The 14917-nt window shown below is 33.4% G+C and overlaps 1 long non-coding RNA gene across 1 annotated transcript in view; it reads left to right on the top strand.

Annotated features, from left to right (window-relative positions):
- The window catches only part of LOC112656043 (uncharacterized), a 106841-nt gene that overhangs the window by 68786 nt on the left and 23138 nt on the right, over positions 1 to 14917 (top strand). Inside the window, exons 3-5 of the long non-coding RNA XR_007404842.1 lie at positions 12821 to 12936; positions 14060 to 14159; positions 14581 to 14868. This is a non-coding gene — a long non-coding RNA (uncharacterized LOC112656043). The remainder of the gene's footprint in view (positions 1 to 12820; positions 12937 to 14059; positions 14160 to 14580; positions 14869 to 14917) is intronic.

A 14917-nucleotide genomic window follows, 5' to 3' on the forward strand; every position in this document is an offset into this window, starting at 1 on the left:
TCAACACCAAAGAAACAAACAATCCAATCATGAAATGGGCAAAAGACATGAAGAGAAATCTCACAGAGGAAGACATAGACATGGCCAACATGCACATGAGAAAATGTTCTGCATCACTTGCTATCAGGGAAATACAAATCAAAACCACAATGAGGGGGATCACTGGGTGGTGCAGCGGTTTGTTGCCTGCCTTTGGCCCAGGGCGCTATCCTGGAGACCCGGGATCAAGTCCCGCATCGTGCTCCCGGTGCATGGAGCCTGCTTCTCCCTCTGCCTGTGTCTCTGCCTCTCTCTTTCTCTCTCTCTCTGTGACTATCATAAATTAAAACACACACACACACACACACACACACACACAATGAGATACCACCTCACACCAGTGAGAATGGGGAAAATTAACAAGGCAGGAAACCACAAATGTTGGAGAGGATGTGGAGAAAAGGGAACCCTCTTACACTGTTGGTGGGAATGTGAAATGGTGCAGCCACTCTGGAAAACTGTGTGGAGGTTCCTCAAAAAGTAAAAAATAGACCTGCCCTACGACCCAGCAATTGCACTGTTGGGGATTTACCCCAAAGATACAGATGCAATGAAACGCCGGGACACCTGCACCCCGATGTTTATAGCTGCAATGTCCGCAATAGCCAAACTGTGGAAGGAGCCTCGGTGTCCATCGAAAGATGAATGGATAAAGAAGATGTGGTTTATGTATGCAATGGAATATTAGCCATTAAAAATGACAGATACCCACTATTTGCTTCAACGTGAATGGAAATGGTGGGTATTATGCTGAGTGAAATAAGTCAATTGGAGAAGGACAAACATTATATGTTCTTAGTCATTTGGGGAATATAAATAATAGTGAAAGGGAATAGAAGGGAAGGGAGAAGAAATGCGTAGGAAATATCAGAAAGGGAGACAGAACGTAAAGACTCCTAACTCTGGGAAACGAACTAGGGGTGGTGGAAGGGGAGGAGGGCGGGGGGTGGGGGTGAATGGATGACGGGCACTGAGGTGGGCACTTGACGGGATGAGCACTGGGTGTTATTCTGTATGTTGGCAAATTGAACACCTATAAAAATAAATTTATTATAAAAAATAAGAGTTATCTGCCAAAAATTTAGTAACTATTCCATTCATTTCTCAATTTTTATGAAATTTTAATGTCTCATCAATTTCTCCAACAACAGATTTGCTCATATACTTTATTTGTACTATATACATACATATATACTCTCTATATGTATCCACACACTATAGTATACTACATACATATATATAGTGTATATAGGATACTACCAAAGATGAAGTAACTAGAAGGTCAACTTTTTGGGCCCAACCCTCAAGAGGAGACCCAAGATACTTTCTATCAGAATGACTAAAATGCCCTGAGGATGGAGAAAAAAAACTTAACCAGATTGCTGGACAGTATGTACAACTGTTTGTCATACCCAACATTGTTTGCAAACAAGAAAAGAAATTAAATGCAGACTTGTACTGCCTATTGACAGGCATAGACCAGCCCTAGCAGATTACACTGGCTTATTACCTGTAGTTTCAGGTAGATACTAATGAGTCTTAACCAAGCTAGTTGCTCATGGTTGATGTGGATTTGCATATTCATTAACTGAAGCAATTATGTCTATCATTATAAGAGGTTTAAAGCTGATATTATTTGTTTGGACCTCATAGTTATCATCTAATCAAGGTACCCATTTTACTGCTGATACAGTGCAATAATGGACCAAGTAGCATCCTATAATGAAATTTTCATGCATTTCATCATCCTTAAAAAGTAGATAGGTTGAAAATTGGAATAGACAGTTAAAATATCTGCTTGATCTATTTTGGGGAAAATGTGTTTCTTTCTTCATCCCCTCACCTTCTCTTTTCTCCCCTCCCCTCCCTTCTCTATCTGTTCTTGTAGTGCCAGGACCTGGGTTGCATTTATGAGTCCTGGTAGAAGAATCAATTTCTAAATATGATACTAGGACGTATTTATATCTCTAAATATTTCTTACTGAATATATAGGGGAATAATGGGATGGTTTACTACTACTTCTTACCTGCCTAAGCTAGTATTAACAATTTCTGCTTCTTTCTTACTTAATGGGTGAGACAGTCACATAAGCTAATATTTACCTAACTTTGCTAAGCCCACACTTTGTGCCTGTGAATGGGCAAAGGGAGAAGCATTGACCAAATTTATACTGCTGTTAACTGGATGTGTCAGTCCTCTGCCTGGTACAAATGGTCCTACCCTGGGAAGGAAGTTTATTAGTACTGGGCAAAAGCTAATGACATTTGAAAATAAGGGAAACTGTTACTCATGGAAAGGAAGCCAGTGAGTGGAAAATGAAAACAGTAAAAGCTAATTTTATTTTGGTGCCTGTGGAAGACCAAAAGCAAGAAATTTAATATTACCATTTAGCTGCATTTATAGATGCCCATAAAGGTGAAGCTAATTGCTGCCCTTTTCTCCACATCCTTGCCAACACTTAGTTACCACTTGTCTTTTTAATGACAAGTGGGAGGTGATACCTCATTGTGAGTTTGATTTGTATTTCTTTGGTGATTAGTGATGTTTAGCACCTTTTCATGTACCTATTTGCCATTTGTATGCCTACTTTGAAAAAAAAAAAGTTTATTCAGTCCCTCTGCTCAATTTTTAATCAGATTTTTTGCTGTTGATTTACATGAGTTCTTTATGTATTTTGAATGTTAATTCCATATCAGTGATATGATTTGCAATTTTTTCCCATTCCAATGGTTACTTTTTCATTTTGTTGATTTTTTTTCCTTTGCTGAGCAGAATATTCTTATTTTTCTGTTTTTGCTTTTGTTGCTTGTGTTTTTAGTATCATATCCAAAAATATCATTGTCAAGACTCATGTCAAGAAGTTTTTTTCCCTAAAGGATTGCAGAAGGAGAAAAGGGTGGGAGGATGGGGTAGCTGGATGACGAGCACTAAAGAGGGCACTCAATGGGATGAGAACTGGGTGTTATACTGTATGTTGGCAAAGAATTTAAATTTTAAAAAATCCTAGAAAAAAAGTTTTTTCCGGGATCCCTGGGTGGCGCAGCGGTTTAGCGCCTGCCTTTGGCTCAGGGCGGGATCCTGGAGACCCGGGATCGAATCCCACGTCGGGCTCCCGGTGCATGGAGCCTGCTTCTCCCTCTGCCTGTGTCTCTGCCTCTCTCTCTCTCTCTCTCTGTGTGTGACTATCATAAATAAATTAATTAATTAATTAATTTAAAAAAAAAAGTTTTTTCCTGTTTTTTTTTCCAGAAGTTTTAGGGTTTCAAGTCTATGTCTTTAATCTATTTTGAGTTAGTTTTGTGAGTGGTGTGAGATAAGGGTTCAATTTAAATGTTTTACATGTAGCTATGCATGTTTCCCAACACTAATTATTAAATACAATATTTTTTCCCTTTAAGTATTCTTGGTTCTCTTGTGAAATATTAGTTGACCATATATACAGGAGCATATTTCTGGACTCTTGATTATTTTCCATTGGCCTATGTGTCTGTTTTTATGCCAGTACCATACTATTTTCATTAAATGGCTTTGTAATATAGTTTGAAATTAGGAAGTGTGATGCCTCCAACTTTGGATCTTTTTCAAATTGCTCTGGCTATTTGGGATCTTTTGTGGTTTGTTACAAATTTTAGGATTCAGAACTTGTCGTTAATCATTCATATACAACTTATTGATTTTTACTAAACATGCATTTCTAGTCAGAATATTTAATAAAATTTAACATAGTTTTGTGGATATATCATTCTCTCTATATATTCTTTTCCTACTTGCTTTTGACAGCATTCTTCCTTAGATTCATTTCAGCTGATGTATTCTTCTTCATATATGCAGTCCATATACATGAACATAGCAAAAATTACCCCTCATTCGATGGAAATTTATGTTTTCTGGATTTTTATTTTGCTCTAATAAGGTATGTTGTTATAAATATTCTGTCTATGTGTTTTTAGTATCATATCCAAAAATATCATTATTTTTCCATTAGAGAACATAACTAGAAGTAAGGTATACCAGATTTTTCTCTTTGCTTTCCAAATTTTTAAAACAATTTTGAAGTACTATATAAGCAATTTGTGTGTTTCTGCAACCTGCTTTGTGGACTGTTGGTAATTTTTGCCAGTTGGTTAGATGTGCATGCATATTTCCCTGTGATTTTGATTTGTGTCTTCCCAGTTTTTTCCCTTCATAAGGTTAGGTATTTTTAATATTCAGTGCCCATTTCAGTTTTATTATCTTTTAACTATCTGTTCACGTCTTCTGATCATTTTTCTATTCAAGTGTTGAATCTTTTGTTGATATATTACAATTTGATATATATTTTTGAGATTAATCCTTTAATAAAAACATGTATAACATATATAATCCTAAATTTGGACTTCATTTTGTCACAGCTTACTGTTATTTTTGATGCACAAAGATTTAAGTTTAAATGCTGAATTTAGCAATCAGCCATTCCTTATCTCAATGTGATTTGATTTTATTATAAATAGGAATAAATAAAAACATTATGAAAATAAAAGTAATATTCTAACATACTACATGAACTTCTTGTTAAAAAGAGCTTTTATAATTACCTATGTATTAATACTTTTTTGGTTTACCTTAAAAAGAATCTGTACTTTGTGGTTAAGCTTAATTTAAAATAGAGCAAAATTTATTCCTGTGTTTCTCCCTGAATTTGAACTCTGAAGAATAACTTGCAAACTACCTAATGAAAATAACACTTTATTTTCCCATATTTATATCCAGACAATACTCTTATGTATATTTATATTCATGTTAACCATTAATAGAAATGAGGACAGATTTCACTTAAGTGATCTACTCTTTATGCTTTCATTTCTTTTTTTTAAATTAAGATTTTATTTATTTATTTTTATTCATGAGAAACACACAGAGAGAGAGAGGCAAAGACATAGGCAGAGGGAGAAGCAGGCTCCATGCAGGAAGCACAATACGGGATTCGATTCTGGAACTCCGGGATCACGCCCTGAGCCAAAGGCAGAAGCTCAACCACTGAGCCACCCAGGTGTCCCTTTATGCTTTTATTTCAAAGAAATTTTATAAGACAGACAAAGTTGATGGCATCAACATGCAAATTAATTAAGAATAAAGAAAATATGGGAGTGGAGAGAATTTCTGAAACCACTATAAAATCAGAAGGTGGTTAGACTTAGTATTTATTCTTGTACATACATATACTAATATATAAATATGTATGCATATATATATATACATACCTGAACATATATATACATGTATTCATACATATTTTATTGATAGATAAAATTCCATACAGTGTGGGATTTAATCAGCTGAAATGTTCTTTAAGATTAAATTTTATACATTAATTATACAATTTTTATATTCTATAAGCTTTATAGCAATTAAGTGAAATATTCAAATAAGTAAAACTAACTGAATTTATTGTCCTCAATAAATTAGGTATTAGAGAATATGTTCACATTCTCAAGGTATTTACATATAGAAATGTATTGTTTTTGTATTCATTGATGAAACTTTTAGAAGTCATTTCTCTCATAAAAACATGATCTGTGAACATTAAATATCATGTCTACATAGTCTCAAAGTATACTTAGAATAAAAATGGATATTGCATTTATTGAATTTATCAATAAAATAAGATTTCTTGGAATGGAACAAAATGAGGAAAATGAAGTTAATAAAATATGCATTATCATATTATCAATATATGAAATACATCTAATAATGTTCAGACTATAAACTTGGGCCATGTCCTGTAGCACTTCTGGGTCTAATTAGTTTTTACTGTCTTAAGAATGTACAGTTTCTTAATACTGATATTGTTGTTTGTTAATCTATGGTAACACGTATAATTGGGAAGAAGCAAAGCAATTTAGGTTGATGAAACAATTCCATTTACTTCAAAAGCTACTCTGCTGTTACCTGTATGTGTACATTTTTATTTATGCCCATAAGTTAACCTAATGTGATAAATGGAATCTTTATTTGACATATTGATGTAAGGACAATGTTATTTCTATAATTCATATATTCTGATGTCTTGAAACTGCTTATTCATAAAGGGCATGCAGTGCCCTTTTTGTAATATTATCCCAAGCTACATACTTTGTAGGTTAGAGAAGTTTCCTGTAAAAATGTTTTAGGTCCTAAAAAAAGTTTTATTTTATCATCACATTTCTATTGTCTAGTTTGGTAATTCAAGCATCAAATTTAGCTCATTCATGATACTAGATTAATTCAAGAGGTCTAAATGGCTTTACTTTGAGAAAATATAACTTTATGATTATGATTTAAACTAATATTAAAAGATCTAAAGAAAGTTAAAAAAGGAGTTTCAAAATGTTTTGAGTTGTAAATGAGAGAAAGTCAAAATAAATCTTTCCAAATTAGCAGCTTCACATCTACTAACACTCAAGCTGTGACATGACTGATGTTCACAATTTTACTTCTACTATTAGGAGAGCATTCATTTTAAGATTTGGCCATGTCACATTAGTTTACTGCTTGAACTTCTCTGTATTGCCAAGGAAATAGGATGGATTACCATCATCCAGGCTTTCATCATTCATCCACTTTATTTCCTAGAGGAGATGGCTAGTAATGCTAGTTGAAAAAGGAGAATAAGGATCTAGTTGCACAAACATTAAAAAAAACTAGCTACCACATTCCACTGCTTCATATGGTCGTTGCTTTTCAGGGCTGCTGCAGATCTCTCAGATTTGCTTTCCCTAGAATTCCTCTGTGTTATTGGACAGAGCCCATTCTGCTACACTCTAAACGTAGATGGCACAAGTAACTTTTGTTTAATATAATCTACAAAAGTTTAGATAATTTATGACATTAAATAAATTCTAAACCAAGATGTTAGATGTGAGGTGCATGTGTAGATTTCAGCATGATGCCTATAAATCAGGAATATTCATAGATTTTTCCAACTACAGTGCATTGTCTGGTACTGGCATGACTAAATAGCTCTTAAAGATGATCCTTTCAAAAAAAAAAAAAAGATGATCCTTTCTACATCAAAATATTTTAGCTTTTGTAAGATATATGGAAGTAGTTTGACCTTTTACAATTAGTATTTTTAAAATCTTTATAAAAAGAAAAGGTTTGTAATTCAAATTTTCATTTAGAGTTTAGGGAATTTTCTTTAAAAAAATGCATTTGCCTCTCATTTTTCTCTCTTTTCTTCAAGACATATCCATTTTAGCATAATTGTTCTCCTTCAAAAGGTATATTGAATCCCAAGTCCCTCGTTTGTCAGAATGTGACTATTTTTGAACATGGGGGTCAATATAGTTAAGATATGCCATATTGGAGAAGGGTGAGCCCTTAATGTAATATTACTGGTTCTTATAAGAAAAGATAAATTGGGACATAGACAAAAGACAAAAAGAAGGCAGCCATTTGAAGACAGGGGTAGGGGTGGAATTTATACTGCTTTAGCTAAGGAATGTCTGGGGCTACCAAAAGCTAGGAGAGTCAAGGGAAGATTTTCCCATAGAGATTTTAGAGGATACTTGGCCCTGATAATACTTGATTTTAGGCTTCTAGACTCTAGAACTGTGAAGACAATATTTTTGTTGCTTTAAGCTATCCACTTTGTCATACTGTGTCATCTTTGCCCTCAGAAACTAGTTCAGCAACTGAACTCTATCTCTTCCTCTTTAAAAGTTATTCTGTATAAAAAAAATATATGCTTTTCTTTATACTATATTGATGGATACATATTTATCTCTACAAGTAGAAGATATATCTCCAATAGGATGGCTAAAGGAAGAAATGTTAATTGTAAAATTGAGGGTAATCTAAAAAAAAAAAAAGAAAAGGAGAGTACTCTAAAAATGATGAAGTAATGTAGTCTGATTCAAATGGTTATGTTCATATTTTCTTAGCTTTCAACGTAATTAAAAAAATAACAACTCCTGACAACAAATATAGCAATTAGAGCAATAACATTAATTATTATTATTAAAGTCTACCAAAATATATACAGGCCATGTTCCAAGTCTTTATGGTAATTGCAAAATGAGTTTATAGCAAGCATTTTGGATTTCTCACTTGCATGTATCTATCATATTTGAGGATAAGATGGCAACTCGTTGACTATCACTTAGTCATGATCTCAGTCAATTATTCATTATGTCTCCATCTCAGCTGATGGAAACGTATACGAATCTTTTTCATTGGATCCTGGGTCTATCACACCAACACATCTGTCTTTCTCCATGTTGCCAGTCTTTCAAAAGTCTTTAACTTAATTATCTTACTGTGAATCAAGAAAATAAAATGCAAGAGTAATACTTCTCCACTTAAATGTCATGACACATATTGGTTGATGGAGCAATAGCTAAAACATTCTCTGTATATCTTTGAAACAGAGGAAACCATCCATGGTTTACCCATTTTTACTGCTGTGTTTATCTATCTGAAAAAGCCCAGTTTCCTTGATATATACATATTGTTGACCCATTTAAAAAAATCACAAACACATGTGAAAAAATACATCTCATGTGACAATCAGTACATAGTTCAAACATTATTTCAGGCTAAATGCCACAATTTGCCTTTCATAGATAACACAGGAAAGCAGTTATAAGTCATGACTCCTACTGGATATTTTTTAGTGTGCATTTGCTAGTGTTTATTTGAATCAAGCAAGGGACAAATATAAATTCTCTTTCCATCTGTACAATGACACTTAAAATACCCTCCTAAAAGTGTATGTACTTTCACATGAAAGTGCTGTTTATCATATAGTTGAACCATATTTATCTAAAAATATTTCCCTACATGTTTATCTTTTCTTTTTTCCACATCAGCCGTTTAGTAGTAGAGAAGCAATCCTTCTATCCCTTCCAATCCATGGGAAATAAATGTGGGTATTAGATAAGAATCTAATTTGGGTTTTGATGGTATATCTGGTATATCTGATGGTAGGAAGCACAGCTCAGATATGTAGTTTATATCAAGCTTTCAACTATTTTCCTCATGTCTAGATTTTGAAATCCTTTGTTTTACAGGACTAATGACTCCTAACCAGCCTATTGCAAGGGAAATTGCTGACCCCAATACAAGAGACTTTTCTTTTTTTTTTTAAGATTGTATTTATTTATTTATTTATTTATTTATTTATTCATTCATTCATTCATTCATGAGAGACACACACACACACAGAGGCAGAGACACAGGCAGAGGGGGAAGCAGGCTCCATGCAGGGAGCCAGATGTGGGACTCCATCCTGGAACTCTTGGATCACACCCTGAGCCAAAGGCATATGCTCAACTACAGAGCCACCCAGTCGTCCCACAAGAGACTTCTTAATTCATCTTTATTGTGATCTATGGAAAGGATAGTTAAGTATTTAACTAAGAGGGAAGCAAGCAGGTGTGAAACATGCACATGCATATTTTAATCTCCATTATCAGATAAATTTACTCTGGTGGTGAACACAGTAAGGCAGGAGTGCAGCAAAAGTAGAATTGGACAATCTTTCCCCCAAAATTTTGGAAGTGCTTAAGTACTTATTTTATACAGATCAAGCTAGAAATACTGAGAATCAAAAACAATGGAAACTTTCCAAAGTGCATTTGGTGATGTGAAGTATAAAAAATTTTAGAGCAGTAGGATAAATATCACTTAAAAATGGGGAAAATAACTCAGAAATAATAAGTAAAATGAAATTGCTATTTGGAAAAAAACATTTTATTATAGGAAATCTTATGTAATAATATATATTAGAAAAATACTTTCAAAGTTTTAGTAAATTTAAAATTTAAAGGTAAAAGTTGAATAATTTATTTTTCTTTTTTAAAGATTTTATTTATTTATTCATGAGAGACACATAGAGAGAGAGGCAGAGACACAGGCAGAGAGAGAAGCAGGCTCCATGAAGGGAGTCCAACATGGGACTCAATCCCAGGTCTCCAGGATCATGCCCTGGATGGAAGGCCACGCTAAACTGCTTAGCCACCTAGGCTGCCCGAATAATTTCTTGATGGTGTAATTATATACTTAGAAAACCGAAGAGAAATAAATGAAAAATACTTTCATCTATTTTAAAAAGCCATTTTTAAAGTAATCATGAAAATTAAGAACATACCTATATACAAATTATAGTCATTAAAATAGAGATCCTGTTTTCAATAGCAATAAAATATCTTAACTTAATTAAGAGATATACCTAATAATGGTTTATACATTTTTTTAAATAAACATAAAAAATTAGCACATTGACCTTAAATACTGTTGAGTCACGGACAGAAACATTTGATAATAGAATGCCATATGATGTCAATAGATAGGATGACTTCATGTCAGTTATTTGTAAATCATTCTGTGAAATTTTTTTTAAGATTTGTTTGTTTATTCATGAGAGACACAGAGAGAAAGAGGCAGAAACATAGGCAGAGGGAGCCTCTTCACAGAGGGGCTCTCTTCATAGGAGCCTGATGCGGGACTTGATCTCAGATCCCAGGATAACAACCTGAGCCTAAGGCAGCCATCCAACTGCTGAGCCACCCACGCATCCCTCATTCTATAAGTTAAATATGATCTCAATCAAAATAATAATTTAGAGTGGGTGATGCTGACCAGTACTAATTTTAAACATTTTAAAATGAAGATTTTCTGAAAATATAAGCATTTAAAAATAACTAATAACACTCAGGAAAGGAGTAAAGTAACAGAACTATTCTCCAAATTTAAGTCATATAAAGGAGCATCACAAAAGAATCTCACCAGGTGGGTGTTTATCACAATATTTTTCCATCTCTTTTCAGAAATGTGTTAGGGCTAAACAAAGCCAGTATCTTATGGTAATAATTCACAGGCTTAATGTTTTCTGATTTTTTAGGTTAGAACATTAAAGAAATGAAGGTTTAAAAATCTTCATTATGAGTCTGGAATTCAGAAACATTAATATATAGACAAATTCTGATGACTACATAATTTTTTGGAGTCACTTAAAAGTTTGCATGTATCCAACCCTGTCATATGAACGAAGATTCTCCCAAAGGATTCCCTTGATTTTCATGTGGACAGTGTGTCAACAATATTGCCAGACTGAAAAGGGTACAGTCTGTGTTTATGCTAACTTGACCTCAAAGGAAGTATGCTCCCTGAAGTTATATGGTAAAGTGGTCCTGTGAGGAGTTGTATTATCCAAATTTCCCAGCCAAAACAAAAAAAGACATTCTGCATTTAAGTAAATTACAAAGAAACTTCTTGAGTCATATATTTGTCTTGCAGTTCAACATTTTGGACATTGAAATCAAAGAGTGATGAATTAATATTACAAGAAATTGTTTGGTAGAGGAATTTGGTAGTGGGATGTAAAAGTGCCCTGGCCCCTGCATAATTATGTATTCTTCCTATTTATTTGAGTAACGTTTGAGTAACGTAAATAGCCTGGCTGGATTAAAATAAGAATTCTAGGAGTACCAGCGTGGCCCAGTTGGTCAAGTGTTGATTTTGGCTCAGGTCATGATCTCAGAGTTGTGAGGTAGAGCCCTGAGTCAGCTGTGTAGGGAACCTGCTCAAGATTCTTTCCTTTTACTTCTGCCCCTCCCCCACCTCTCTCTCCCTCTCAAAACAAACAAACAAACAAACAAACAAAAACCTCCCTCTAGGGAGGTTAAGAACAAATAACTCTATTTCTTGACTATATATGTGTGTATATACACATGTATGCCCAAGTGTGAAAGAAACTCTTCCTAAAGACCAGCTCTTCCTAAGTTTGTTGTCTTAATGACATCACTATCTATTTAAATCCAACACAAACCATCTAAACAAGTTCTTACACACTTTTGTCTCTGGCTTTTTTAAAAGTAAGACTTTATTATCAATCATGAAAAGATACAGGAAACTCACTTTTTTATTTGACAACTGTATGATTCTTAATATCAGGGGTCAACTAGATATGGAGATAACAGGGATGCCAGAATGGAGTAAAAAGAAGAGGCTTTATTGGTAGTGAGAAAATCCCATTATTTAGTTATATCCTAATGAACATATATTAAGCTCACAGTTACATGTTTAATATTGTAATCTTGTTCTGAAATTACAACTTGACTGTTTAATTTATATCTTTTGCATTTCTTTTATTTCTTAACTCTAGCAAAGACTAAGATGAAAATTTTAAATTACATTTCCCAAGTAATCTCAGAGAAATTTCAGCAAGCATTGAATGAACAAAAATGGCATGATGGAACAGAAATAGTTCTTTGACTGTCAGCAGATATTTAAATAACATGAATGCCATCTAGTTATAATGGATTCTTTTAAAATTGATGATACTTAGAGAACAAAGAGGATCAGCCCAGAGTCACTTACTGCAAAAAACTGCAGGGTATAATAGTTGACATGAAAATGACTCTTCAAGACTTTTAGCATAATAAACCCCTGGGTAGAAGACACTCAGAGTGACTCCCAGAAATACAGAACCAACTGCTTTTCCACAAAGCTACTACATTTATGATCACCTGGAAAGACTAAAGTACCAATGTAAAATTCCTGCTGTGACTGGCCTTAATATTAAAAGCCAGAGAAATGAACAAAAGGGGAGGAAGAGTGAAGGTCATAGTTAAAAACATTATTTTAAAAAATCAACTTGAAATATATGTCTTTTTTCTCAATTATCATTTCAATGATTTAATCATCTATTTAATCATTCACTTAAATCGTAAAAATTTATTGAGCATATTTTATTCTTGCTACCCTCTATGTAAGTTACAGGCATTAAAAAGATAAGTATGATATGTTTTCTGCTTTCAGGAGTCCTCCATCAATGGGAAACATTATTTAAATCAATAAATAAACGTGACAAGTGATTTGTGAAATCACAGGAGAAGCAACTTAGTATAGCTAGAATGACTGCAAGACATCACAAGGTAGAGTATATTTAATCTAGATTTTGATGAAAAGATAATAGAATTTGCTATATAGAAGTAGTAATAACATGGTCAGAAGAAAGGAAATGAAATAATCTCAGCGTTATATAACTGGATTAGTATCATGAGTAGGAATTAGAAACTATCTTGGAATAAACAAGCTAAGAATACTCTTTACAAACAGTGTGTCTGAAAGAATTGTGTCATTCCTAACATTAATACTTGAAATTATTAATATTTATAATGATATCTGGTATAATGCAATACTCAAAATATTTATGGAGTTGTACTGGATACAACCTTAATAAGTCAAATTGAATTTACTTGGGTTTTAAAAAGTATTTTTTAGTATAACTTATTTTTAAAGCAGTTTTAGGTTCACAATGAAATGGAGTGGAAAATACTGAGATTTCTTATATACCATTGCCCACACACATATATAGCCTTCCCCTATCAACATAACTCATCAAAAAAATTTTAATAAATATTAACCAACATTAACTCATCATAGTCACCCAGGGTTCATGGTTTATCCTAGGATTCATTCTTGGTGTTGTAAATTTTGTGATTTGGGGCAAATGTATAATGACATGTATCTACCATTATTGTAACTTACAAAGTTATTTTAGTGTCCTAAAAATTCTGTGTTTTACAACTATCCATTCCACTCTCCTCCCTAATCCCTGGCAACTACTGACTTTCTTTTTCTTTCTTTTTTTCTTTTCTTTTTTTTTTTTTTTTTTTACTGTCTCCATAGTTTTGCCTTTTCTTGAATGCCATATATCTGGAATCATACAGAATGTAGACTTTGCAGGTTGGCTTGTCTTAATAATATTCATTTAAAGGTCTTCCTTGTCTTTTCTTGGCTTGATAGGTTATTTCTGTTTAGTGTTGACTATTTTCCGTTGTCTGGATGTTTATTTATCCGTCCACTTACTAAAAGACATCTTGGTTGCTTCTAAGCTTTGGGAATTATGAATAAAGCTGTTGCACACATCTATATGCAGGTTTTTATGTGCATACATTCTCAACTAATCTGGGTAAAAAGCAAGGAACAAGAATGATGAATGGTATAATAATACTATATTTAACTTTATAAAAAACTGCCAACCTATCTTTCTAGGGTAGCTATGCCTGCCATTTTTCAGCAATAAATGGGACTTCTTGCTGCTTCACTCATGAGCATTTATTGTCAGTGTTCTGGATTTGGGTCAGTACAATAGGTATGTATGGCTTTCTCACTACTTAATTAACATTTCACTGATGACATGTAATATGAAACATCTTTTCACATGTTTATCTGCTATCTGTATATCTTCTCTGGCTAGATGTCTCTTAAAGTTTCCATGCATTTTTTAATTGGGTTGTTAGATTTTTTACTGTTGAATGTTTTTAGTTCTTTGTATATTATGATTAACAGTCCTTTATCAGACAGTGTTTTTTGCAAATACTTTCTCCCAGGCTGTGGCTTATGTTTTCATTCTCTTGATAATGTCTTTCACAGAGCAAAAATGTTTAATTTTAATGAAGCCTAGCTTAGCAAGTCTTTCTTGGATTGTGCCTCTGGTAGTATATTTCTGATTGTGTTTTTCAGCTACATTTGAATAAAATGTTTTGAATATTTGTTTCCTGATATTCTTTTAGAAGACAAATGTAGTAGGCTGACTAATACCCCTGTTCAAGATGTCCATATCCTGAATCATGGAACCTGCAAATATATTATTTTATATGGCAAAAAGATTTTACATATTTAATTAAGAATCTTAATAAGACAACTTGTCCTGGATTACAAAGCTCCATCATGTGATCACAAAGGAGGAAAACAGGATATCCAGTGAAAGAATGGTGCCATGCGAGAGTGACTTGCCTGCTCATTATTGCTTTCAAGGAGGAAGTGACCACAAACCAAGGAAATTATGTGGCCTCTGGAAGGTAAAAATAGTAAGGAAAAAAATCCTCCCTTTAAGCTTTTAGAGCAAGA

The sequence above is a fragment of the Canis lupus genome, chromosome 22 (assembly GCF_003254725.2).
Source record: "Canis lupus dingo isolate Sandy chromosome 22, ASM325472v2, whole genome shotgun sequence".
Lineage (NCBI taxonomy): Eukaryota > Metazoa > Chordata > Mammalia > Carnivora > Canidae > Canis > Canis lupus.